We start from the raw sequence: 13,243 nt of genomic DNA on the forward strand, positions 1-13,243 counted from the left end.
TGTTCCCCAGGACTATATGTGACTGAAAACTCACACCCCAGAAGTGACTCGAACCCATACTCCCAGGAGCAACGCAACTGGTCCTATATAGTCCTGGAGACCATTCAGGCTTGTTCGCATTTGTGTTCCTCACGTGTGCCCCGAAGAATGAGGTGATTTGATCAAATGCTATGCCGAAAATTACCATCCGAGTGCTGGCGGGGAAGTGGTTCAAATAGCTTCAGCTATCACTTCCTTATGTCCGGTCGTGATGGTCAAGCGGATTAAGGCGCCCTGTAGTTACCAATTGCGTTGGTCCTGGGAGTATGGGTTCGAGTCACTTCTGGAGTGTGAGTTTTCAGTCGCATATAGTCCTGGGGACCATTCAGGCATGTTCGCATTTGTGTTCCTCACGTGTGCCCCAAAGAATGAAGTGATTTGATAAAATGCTATGCCCAAGATTACCATCCGAGTGCCGGCGGGGAAGTGGTTCAAATAGCTTCAGCTATCACTTCCTTATGTCCGGTCGTGATGGTCAAGCGGATTAAGGCGTCCTGTAGTTACCAGTTGCGTTGCTCCTGGGAGTATGGGTTTGAGTCACTTCTGGGGTGTGAGTTTTCAGTCACATATAGTCCTGGGGACCATTCAGGCTTGTTCGCAATTGTGTTCCTCACGTGTGCCCCGAAGAATGAGGTGATTTGATAATGCCCAAGATTACCATCCGAGTGCCGGCGGGGAAGTGGTTCAAATAGCTTCGGCTATCACTTCCTTATGTCCGGTCATGATGGTCAAGGGGATTAAGGCGTCCTGTAGTTACCAGTTGCGTTGCTCCTGGGAGTATGGGTTCGAGTCACTTCTGGGGAGTGAGTTTTCAGTCATATATATATATATATATATATATATATATATATATATATATATATATATATATATATATATATATATATATATATATATATATATATATATATTTATTTATTTTTCCAAAAAAAGACGCGCCTATTCGAATGCAACTTTGTGTCAAAATTTCAAAGCAATTGGTAAAGAGGTTTTGAAGATTTCTCTCGCATGAAAAACATGTGAAAAACACAGTTTTTTCAGAAAAAGCTTGTTTTTTATCGTCACAGACGTAACATATATATAGTATGTATATAAAAACCTGCTCGGATGCGAATGGAACATTGTGTGAACATTTCAACGCAATCGGTTAAGAACTTTCGGAGAATAGCGATTTTGAACAAGCGAACATTTCCATTTAAATATATATTAGCTGTACCTGGCCACGCGTTGCTGAGCCTCAGCAACCTTCCCCTGTCTGCCAGTCCTCCCCACAATTCCCCACACCCCCGTCCTCTCAGCCTCCCAACCATTCCCCACTCCCGCGTCCCCTCATCCTTCCCACCTATCCCCACCCTCCCTATCCCTTTGTCCTCCCCACTCTACCGTGTCCTCGTCCTCCTAACCATTTCCCACTCCACCATCCCCTCGTCCTCCCCACAATCTCCCACTCCCCCATCCCCGTGTTCTCCCTACCATTCCCCCCCTTCCCCATCATCTCGTCTTCCTCACCATCCCCCACTTCCCTGTCCCCTTATCCTCCCCACCATTTTCCACTCCCCTGTCCCCTCAACCACCATCCCCAACTCCAATGTCCCCTCGTCCTCCCCACCATTACCTCCTCTACTGTTCCCTCGTCCTTCCCACCATCCTCCCCTCCGTCTCCCCACCATTGCCCACTCCCTCGTCCGATGCATTCCTAAATGATCTAATGTTCCCATCAGAAAATTGGGAACATCAAATGATCTGATGTTCCCATCACTTAAATATAAGAAAATCAGTTAAAAAACGCAATGAAAATCAATAAAAAAATAAAAAAATACATTATACTCACGAAATGAACGGTAGGGTAAACAACACAGTTCAATTCCAATGCAATTTCACACAAAATAAATAAATCAAAATGAAGAGAAATAGAAATCTATAAAAATCGATTTATTAATGAAATCGGAAACATTGAGATGGAATCATAACATTTAGTACAGCGTGTTTGGCTCTTACGTGCAACAGATGGCGCTGTTTCTTAAAAAAAAGAATGTGTTTACCTGGCATAGGTGTGGCATCTATATTTTTACTTATGAAATGAACGGTATTGTAAGTAATACAGCTCAATTCCAACGCAATGTCACACAAAATAATTCAATCAAAATAAAAATACATCGAAATCATATGAAAAATAAATTTATCAATGAAATCAGAAACATTGAAATGGAATCATAACATATGTAGTATAGCATATTGCAAATATGTGCAACAGATGGCACTGTTTTTCAAAAAAGCGTGTTTTACCTGTCACAGGGGTGGCATCTATATAGCAGGTATATAAAAATACACACATATTCGAATGGAACGTTGTGTTAAAATTTCAAAGCAATTAGTGAAGAACTTTTGGAGACTACAGTGTGTGTTGCTCTTACGTCCAACAGATGGTGCTCTCTCTAAAAAAAAAAAAAAATCGTGTCACAGCTGAGGCATGTATATAGTAGGTATATAAAAAAAACCTTGATTATTCTAATGCGACGTCATGTCGAAATTTCAAAGAAATCGGTAAAGTGTTTCCGAAGATCTCCCTCGCATGAAAAAACACAGTTTTTCAAGAAAAGCATGTTTTCTCCCGTCACAGACATGACATCTATATAGTATGTATATAAAAACCCGCTCGGATGTGAATGGAACGTTGTGTGAAAATTTCAAAGCAATCGGTGAAGAACTTTCTGAGATTAGCGATTTTGAACAAACGAACATTTCCATTTTTATTTATATAAATGCTAGCTGTACCCGGCTAGGCGTTGCTGAGCCACAGCAACCATCCTTGTCTCCCAGTCCTCCCCATCATTCTCTCCTCGGCATTTGAACCATTCCCCACTCCACCATCCCCTCTTTCTTCCCACCATGTCCCACTCCCCCTGTCCCTTTGTCCTCCTCACTATTCTCCATTCCCCCATCCCCTCGTCCCCACCATCCCAAACTCCCCTGTCCTTCCCCATCATTACCCCCTCCCTTGTCCCCTCGTCCTCCCCACCATCTCTCACTTCCGTCCCCTCGTCATCCCTACTATTCCCTACTCCCTCGTCCGATGCCTTTCCAAATGGTCTGATGTTCCCATCAGAAAATTGTGAACATCAAGTGATCTGATGTTCCCAACACTGAAATATACGAAAAATAGTTAAAAAATGATATGAAAATATGAAAATGTATAAAAAATAACTATACTCACAAAATGAACGGTATGGTAAACAACACAGCTCAATTTCAACGCAATTCACACAAAATAATTAAATCAGATTAAAAATAAATAAAAATCTATGAAAATTAAATTTATCAATGCAATCAGAAACATTGAAATGGAATTGTAACATATATAGTATAGCATATGTTTGTTGCTCTTACAGGCAACAGATGTTACTGTTTTTCAAGAGAAGCATAGTCGTACCTGTCACAGGTGTGGCATCCATACTTATACTTACATAATGAACGGTATGGTAAACAACACAGCTCAATTCCAACACAATGTCACACAAAGTAATTCAATAAAAAATAAAATAAATCAAAATCTATGAAAATAAAATTTACCAAAGCAATCGGAAACATTGAAATGGAATTCGTGACATATTTAGTATAGCGTGAATGTTGCTATTATGTGCAACAGATGGTGCTGTTTTTCAAAAACGCATGTTTTTACCTGTCACAGGAGTGGCATCTATATAGTCGGTATATAAAAAGACGCGCCTATTCAAATGCAAAGTTGTGTCAAAATTTCAAACCAATCGGTGAAGAACTTCTGGAGATTACAGCGTGTGTTGCTCTTACGTCCAACAGATGGTGCTGTTTTAAAAAAAAACATGTTTTTTTCCTGTCACAGGTGAGGCATGTATATAGTAATGTATAAAAAGACGCACCTATTTGAATGCAACTTTGTGTCAAAATTTTAAAGCAATCGGTAAAGAAGTTTCGAAGATTTCCCCTCACACGAAAAACACATGAAAAACACAGTTTTTCAGAAAATGCATGTTATTTACTGTCACAGATGTCATATCTATATTGTATGTATATAAAAATCTGACCGGATGCGAATGTAACAATGTGTGAAAATTTCAAAGCAATCGGTGAAGAACTTTCGGAGATTAGCGATTTTGAACAAACGAACATTTTTATATTCATTTATATAGATTGTTGTAGAGTTACTGAATGTGAATGATTCCTTTGCGAATCAGAATGTGGCTGATTCCACTACCTACCCACTGACACACAACCTACCCACTGACTCAACCTACCCACTGACACACACACTACCTACCCACTGACACACACTACCTACCCACTGTCATGCACAACCTACCCACTGACACACACAACCTACCCACTGACACACACAACCTACCCACTCCCTCACTGTCTGGCCTGTTGTCGCCGTGAGGGGGCTTGGTGGGCATTTGCCGGAGTGTGATGCTTCATAGGCCAGTCCTCTGCCCTTTTGTAGCCTTATGCTCCTGCTGATATCTTTACCAATTATGTCAGACACCTTATCCTTTTCCTCATGTTTCATTTTTCTCCCCCTCTTCTCCTATCATATTGTCATTTCCCGTCACCATTTTGCCTGTTTTGATTATTCTTTCGACCGTCTTTTGTTTTGACGCCCGGGTATTTGGGGAGGCATACTCTTGCACCCGTAGAACTGTAGTACCCAACGTCTCAAGTGAGGGGACCCTTTTATTGTCAATCCTTCTTTCGTCATTGAACCCGATCTCGTGGTTCTAAAGGTGGCATTTGTGGGGCGTATTCTCGTGACGCACCCCTGGGGGGGGGGGGGGGGTCAAGATTGGCGATAGCTTTTTGTTGGGTGTCCTGCCTCTAATTGTGGCTCCATGGTGGGTGTAGGGCACATTTGTGAATGAAAGTATTTTTCCTCTTTTTCATGGCTGATAATGTTTCCCTTGTTCTTTTTCAGGCTCGCGGGGTGGGCGACCAAGCCCAGAGTCAGACTGTGTTGGAAGACCAGGCCCTGCAGTCGCCATTGTATTGGGCCCCGACCCCCCTGACTACTCCCCTCGGCTCCCCTCCCTCCTCTGCGGTAGGGTCGAGTTCCCAGCCCCCAGTGGTGACCACCTCGTCCCCTGGCACGGCTCAATCTCTCATTGTGACTACTGCGCCTTTTACCCCCCTCTCTCTCTCTCTGGTGGTTCTCAACGCCGTCCCCGCCACGGCCACACTCGCACGATCCCTTCCCATACTAATACTTACAATGCCTTGTTTGGTCCAGCTACGTGGGCTAAATACTTTGATCTCCACCATCTGGATTCTACTCCTCCCTGACGATTTCTCCCTCCATAAACACCTTATTGATTCAGTAGATGCCTCTGTTACTTTAAACTCTACCAGTTACGGTACGCATGTTGTCGCTGCTCCTTCTTGGGATGCATTTACTAGCTTAGCCGGTTTGTCCTGCATTGGAGAGACCTCTGTTCGGGACTCCAAAAACGCTCGGTTAAATGCCAGTGTTGGCACTGTTCTCTTCCCACACCATGTTGTAACTGGTATTCGGGACCTCAAAGATTGCAATGAGGATATTAAACATATCCTCGAAGCCCAAGGCCTTTCTGTCCTCCAGGTGGACACGTTTAATCGACTCCTCGTGGTCATCGCCGTCAGCCCCTTGGAGTTGTTAAAATCACCTTTGATAGTAGGACCCTTCCGCCCTCTATTATTCTTGCTGGTGCTAGATGATCCGTTCAGGAGTACATTCCCTCTCCTAGACTTTGCAATAAGTGTTGGAAGTTCGGACACGGTGTCCTCGAATGCACAAGTACTGTGTATCTATGACCCATGGGTGGGGATGATAGTCATTGTAAGTCCGAGTGCACTTCTCCCCAGGCTCGCTGCCTCAATTGCGGTGAGGCCCACCCTACTTCTCACGTTCGTGTATACAGTACAAACTCGAGGAAGCTGTCCTCAACTTGAAGCACCATGATCGTCTGTCTTTTCCTGAAGCGAGACACCAAGTTCGTCGTCTCGCCCCTTTCGTGGGCGTATCCTACTCTCGTGTGTTATGTTCGACCTCTCCTCATCCTTCCCACCTTCCTCAGTTTCGTAACCGTTTCCAGGCCTTAAACCCAACCCCACACACCACCTCCTCACCTATTCCTTTGCCTCCTGTCCCGACGGGTCTTCCTCCTGGTTCTCCGTCTGGGGTTTTCCCCCTTCCTACCCAGTCCACCATATCTCTCATGTCTTCTTCCCCATCTCCCCCCACTCTTTCTTCCCGAAACTACCCACAGTCTCTTGACCCTCCACACCACCTGTCTGTCCAGGCTGATATCCATCATCCTCCCAGCAATCTTCGTGTTGTTCGCTCGCGTTCCTCTTCTCCTGCTGAGACCATTGAGTCTGTCGCCCAGTACATTGTTACTGGCACGCCTGTCTCTTAGAGTCAGAAACGTAAGCCTGGCTCCTTTCCTTCTTCCTCTCCAGCGGATGAAGAAAGCGAAGCCTTCTTCTCGCCCCCTCCCTCTGACTGTCACTACGTCCACTCCCATTTCAGTGGTCGGACCCCCTGTCCCAGATAATGAGGTTTCTTTTGCCCCCGATTCCCTCTCGGTTGCTGGCCTTGCTGAGGTGCACTCCCTGATTTCTGCCCCCCCCCCTCCTCCAGCTGTCCTTGCCTGCCCCTCTCAGTTGTCTCCTCCTCCTTCATACCCCGTCAGTCTGCCTCTGGTCTGTCCTCCCACTTCCTTCCTTTCATCCTTACTCGGTTTACCCATGCCCCCTAACCCTGATTTTGCTGATCGTGCTCCTGATCCTGAGTTTCTTTAATAAACTGTGTTCTTCTTTACCTTTGTTTCTTTCTTGTTCTGTTACTGTCCTTTCTCTTTGGTAATGTCTATTCTTCAGTGGAATATTCGTGGATTTAATGCCAACTTCTAATTACACAGTTTTCACCACTTTGTCTCCAGGAACCAATGCTTGGTGCTCGTCCTGATCACTTTTGTGGTTAATCCTTTCTTTCCCCCCCCCCTTCCCAGCTCTTGCTGGGGCCCATAACTCTACTGCTCTCTTAATTCGTTCTGATATTCCCTTCTTCCCCCTACTTCTCCATCACCTATCCATTGTTCTGCTGCCCGTGTTTTTGTGAGTAAATGGTATACAGTCTGTTCCATTTATCTCCCCCCAAATATCTCGCTTTCCGTTCCTGATCTCAAGCACCTCCTGGATTCCTTGCCAGAGCTGGTGCTCCTTTTGGGTGATTTCAACTGTCGACATTCCCTCTGGGATGATGTTCAGACAAACACCCGAGGCCGTCTCCTCGAACCATTCGTCCTCGCTTCTTCTCTATCTCTTCTGAATTCTGGTGAGCCCACTCAAGAGGACTCTCGAACTCACACCCTTCCCTGTCTTGATCTTTCTCTCTGCTCGTCGTCCCATTACTTAGATTTCACGTGGCAGGTTCTTGATGACCTCCATAACAGTGATCATTTCCCTGTCCTCATTTCCTTTTTGTCATTCTACCCTCCCCTCTCCTTCCCTAGGTGACAGTTTGCCATGGCTGACTGGAACCTATTCACCCTCCGTGCTACTCTCTCTGACCTCTCCTCTCTGCCTCTTCCTCGCATCCTCCTTCTTTTTTATGACACTGTCTTCGACACTGCCCTTCGCTCTATTCCTCGCTCTTCCTCCCGGAGCACACGGAAGTGCGTTCCCTGGTGGAATGCAGACTGTGCTCGGGCTGTCCGCTGTAAGCGTGCAGCTTGGAAGAAACACCGCCGCAGGCACACCGCTGATTTTTTTATTTTGTTTCGGAAGGGAAGTGCGGTGGGCCCGTAGGACCATCCGTACAGCTAAACATGAGAGTTGGAAATCTTATGTTTCCACCATTACGTCCAATACTCTTCTGCCACAGATCTGGAAGAAGATCCGCAAGATTGCGGGCAAGTTCGTTCCAGGTGTCTCGCCTGTTCTCCACCTCCCAGGTACTCTTGTGGCGGACCCAGTGACAGTCGCGACCGAACTGGGTTCCCACTTTTCTTCTGTTAGCTCTGGTTCTCATCTTCCTCAATCCTTCTTCGTAAGCCTGTCCTTGAATCTTATCCTTTAGATTTCCACACTCGTCTCCGCCTTCCCTACAACGATCCGTTCTCTCTTTCTAAACTTCACTCTGTCCTGGCCATCTGCAGATCTACGGCAGCGGGCTCGGATGCCGTTCATTATGAGATGCTTCGCCATCTCCCTCTGTGCACGTCTCAATATTTACTGAGTCTGTATAACCAGGTCTAGGAGTCGTCGTCCGTCCCTGAGGACTGGCTCGATGCCGTTGTACTCCCTATGCGGAAACCAGGGTCTCTTGGTACGTCCCCTAGGGACTTCCACCCTATTGCTCTCACAAGTTGTGTCTGCAAGCTCTTTGAGGGTATGGTAAATATCCTCCTGGTGTGGTTCTTGCAACACCATCACCACCTCTCTCCTTCTCAATTTGGTTTTCGCAAGTGCCGCAGCACGACTGATGTCCTGGTGAACTTGGAATTCTATATTCGTATTGCTTTTGCTGCGAAGACCTCCGTTGTTGCTGTCCTTTTTGACCTGGAAAAGGCTTATGACACGCCTTGGAGATACTATATTTTGTCTCAACTTCGTTCTTTTGGCCTTCGTGGTAATCTCCCTATCTTCCTTCAAAGCTTTATCTCTCGTACCTTTCGAGTCAGGCTTGGTACCACTCTCTCTGCCTCTTTTCGTACAGTATGAAGGTATGCCCCAAGGTAGTGTTCTGAGTACTACTATTTTTCTGGTTGCCCTCAATGGTCTTCTTTCCTCCCTTCCTTCTGGCATCTTCTCCGCTCTTCATGTTGACGATCTTACTCTTTGCTGTCGAGGTAATGATTCGCCTCTCCTTCAACTGCGGCTTCAACTTGTGATTGATGCTGTGTCATCTTGGGCCACCAATCATATGTTAAAGTTCTCTACTACTAAGACTTGTGCCATGACTTTTACTCGGAAGCGGGTCGTTCTTCGTCCCTCTTTGTCACTTTATGGTCGTCCCTTTGAATACAAAGATTCTGCGAAGCTTTGGGGTTATTCTTTGACACTCGTTTGTCTTGGTCGCCCCATGTCTCTTACCTCCGTGTTGAATGCTCTAAGGCCTTTAACCTACTTAAGTTTTTGTTCCATACTTCTTGGAGAGCTGATAGGCGCACGCTCCTCTATTTGCGTTCTTCCCTCGTCCTGTCTAAACTCGATTATGGTTGCCCTGCATACTCCTCTGCTTCTCCTTCTACTCCTTCTCCATCCTCACTCTTCGCCGTCTTGATCCTTTGCACCATACTGGGTTGCGCCTCAGCTCTGGTGCTTTTCGTTCAACTTCTGCCCTCAACTTGTATGCTGACACTGGCTTCCTGTCTCTCCGGGACCAACGTGATCACTACGGTCTTGGTTATCTTTTGCGATCCTTCCAGCATCCTCACTCTCGCCTCTATCATGCTTTGACTTTTACCCCTCCTCTAGTTCCTGTTCCTGTTCACCACCTCCCTCTTTCTGTCCGTTTGTCTCGCTTACTAGATTCTCTTTCGGTTCACATTACCAATGTTTCACCTCGTATTGTTCCATCCCTGCCTCGTGGAGGGTCCCCCTTCCCAAATTTTGTACTTCTCTGACCTGTATCACTAAAGCTTTTACCCTTCCTACGGTTCTGAAACGCCTCTTCCTTGAGCACTTTTCTTCTCACTCTCACTCTGTTCCCATCTTCACCGATGGGTCTAAGTCTGCTGACAGTGTGGGGTACTTTGTTGTTTTTCCTGACCACACTTATATGTGTCGCCTTCCTCCGGAGGCTAGCATCTTCACAGCGGAACTTTATGCTATTCTCTATGCTCTTCGTCTCCTGCTTTCCCGGTGTCAATCCTCCTTTGTGGTGGTAGTTGACTCTCGTAGTGCCCTCATGGCTTTAGGGTCCTTTAATCCGATCCACCCGGTGGTCATCGAGATTCAACATTGGCTGTTTTTTATCTCCAGAAAATTTAAGTCGGTTGAGTTTTGCTGGGTTCCCAGCCATTTTGGTGTCTCTTTAAATGAGCATGCGGATGCTGCCACTAAGGAAGCTATCCGCACTTGTCCCATAATTGTAAAGGTATTCCTTATTCCGACTTTTACCCAGTTATTCATGCCTCCATCCTTGCCCGCTGGCAGAGTTGTTGGTCTAATGTTATTGGTAACAAACTGCGTACTTTTAAGAGTCGTGTGTCCCAGTGGTCTTCCTTCTACCACCGTAACCAGAGGTGGGAAACGGCTGTGGCTAGGTTACGTATTGGCCATACCCGTTTAACTCACGGTCTCTTAATGGAGTGCCGCCCTGCTCCTTGGGTTGTCCAAATTACATTGTCCCTCTTACGGTCGTGCATATCTTTGTGTAATGTCCTGACTTCCAGGACGAGCATGTGTCTTGTTTTCCGACCGTACCCCGCGGTCGCTTGTCCCTCGATAGAATTCTTGGGGACTCGGATACTTGTGATACCGTTCACCTTATGCGTTTCTGTTCTCGTATTGGCATCCTTGGTAATATTTAGCGCCCTCTGATTATCCCGCACATGTGATGGTGCTACATAGCCTTCCTGGTTTGGTCCCTTCTATTGATAATTACTTACTACCTACCCAATGACACACACAACCTACGCACTGACACACACACACACACACACACACACACACACACACACACACACACACACACACACACACACACACACACACACACACACACACACACACACACACACACACACACACACACACACACAGACTCACACACAACCTACCCACTGACACATACACACACACACACACACACACACACACACACACAACTCGTACTGTATCCAGTGTCTGGCCTCCTGTTTCCACTGCCTAGTAATGAAACTAGGCAGTGGAAACAGGAGGCCAAACACAGGATACAGAATAGGAGATGAAGTACTTAATGAAACGAACAGAGAGAAATATCTAGGAGTTGATATCACACCAAACCTGTCTCCTGAAGCCCACATAAAAAGAATAACGTCTGCGGCATATGCGAGGCTGGCTAACATCAGAACAGCGTTCAGGAACCTGTGTAAGGAATCATTCAGAATCTTGTACACCACATATGTAAAACCAATCCTGGAGTATGCGGCCCCAGCATGGAGCCCGTACCTTGTCAAGCACAAGACGAAGCTGGAAAAAGTCCAAAGGTATGCCACTAGACTAGTCCCAGAACTGAGAGGCATGAGTTACGAGGAAAGGCTGCGGGAAATGCACCTTACGACACTGGAAGACAGAAGAGTAAGGGGAGACATGATCACAACCTACAAAGTCCTCAGGGGAATCGACCGGGTAAACAAGGATAAACTATTCAACACTGGTGGGACGCGAACAAGGGGACACAGGTGGAAACTGAGTACCCACATGAGCCACAGAGACGTTAGAAGGAACTTTTTCAGTGTCAGAGTAGTTAACGGATGGAATGCATTAGGCAGTGATGTGGTGGAGGCTGACTCCATACACACTTTCAGATGTAGATATGATAGAGCCCAGTAGGCTCAGGAATCTGTACACCAGTTGATTAATAGTAAAGAGGCGGGACCAAAGAGCCAATGCTCAACCCCCGCAAACACAAATAGGTGAGTACAGATAGGTGAGTACAACCTACCCACTGACACACACACACACACAAACAACCTACCCACTGACACACACACACACAACCTACCCACTGACACACACACACACACACATACAACCTACCCACTGACACACACACACACACACAACCTACCCACTGACACACACACACACAAACACACACACACAACCTACCCACTGACACACACACACACACAACCTACCCACTGACACACACACACACACACAACCTACCCACTGACACACACACACACACACACACACACACAACCTACCCACTGACACACACACACACACACAACCTACCCACTGACACACACACACACAAACACACACACACAACCTACCCACTGACACACACACACACACAACCTACCCACTGACACACACACACACACACAACCTACCCACTGACACACACACACACACACACACACACACACAACCTACCCACTGACACACACACACACACACACACACAACCTACCCACTGACACACACACACACACACACACACACACACACACACGGGGGCCTCGTAGCCTGGTGGAGGGGGCCTCGTAGCCTGGTGGATAGCGCGCAGGATTCGTAATTCTGTGGCGCGGGTTCGATTCCCGCACGAGGCAGAAACAAATGGGCAAAGTTTCTTTCACCCTGAATGCCCCTGTTACCTAGCAGTAAATAGGTACCTGGGAGTTAGTCAGCTGTCACGGGCTGCTTCCTGGGGTGTGTGTGTGTGTGTGGTGTGGAAAAAAAAAAAAAAAAAAAAAAAAAAGTAGTTAGTAAACAGTTGATTGACAGTTGAGAGGCGGGCCGAAAGAGCAAAGCTCAACCCCCGTAAAAACACAACTAGTAAACACACACACACACACACACACAACCTATCCACTGACACACACACAACCTATTCAGTGACACACACACACAACCTACTCATTGACACACACACTCAAACACACAAATACACACACACACACACAGTATAGGAGTATAGAGGCTAGATCATAGTATTTGGCCTCTCGCAGTGTGTAGCTAGCAGGGTGCTACATAGCATAGTCATGTCGCTAGCGATAGTGTGAAGAAACCAAAGTGGAGCTAGTGGCATCACCGGTGCATATATGTGTGGAGCGACCTGACCTGACGGCCAGGTGGGACGACCCGCCGTGGAACTGCCTGATTGTATTTGTTGAGTGGTGATTGTGATCAGTGGTACAGTAAATTAGTGAACTGTCACACAACGATACAGTGACTGACTCCAGAGCTTTGTGTAGACAGAGCAGAACCGACATCATCAATCTACTAGCACTTAGTGAATCACCTAGTGGGAGACAACGATGGATAACCATCGTCATCATACATCGTCCTTACTCGTCTAGTTGTGTGAGCGGAAAGGCAGACTGGTATGTACCCCCTCTCTGGTCAATTAATCAGGTGTACAGATTGAGGTAAAATATTATCGAATTCTTGTTCATGATATCATATATTTTTAAAAATCTCAAAGTGGCTCATTTAGGTAGAGGTAATGCTTAAGGGAGCTCATGACACACGCACG

The sequence above is a fragment of the Procambarus clarkii genome, chromosome 7 (assembly GCF_040958095.1).
Source record: "Procambarus clarkii isolate CNS0578487 chromosome 7, FALCON_Pclarkii_2.0, whole genome shotgun sequence".
Classification (NCBI taxonomy): Eukaryota; Metazoa; Arthropoda; class Malacostraca; order Decapoda; family Cambaridae; genus Procambarus; species Procambarus clarkii.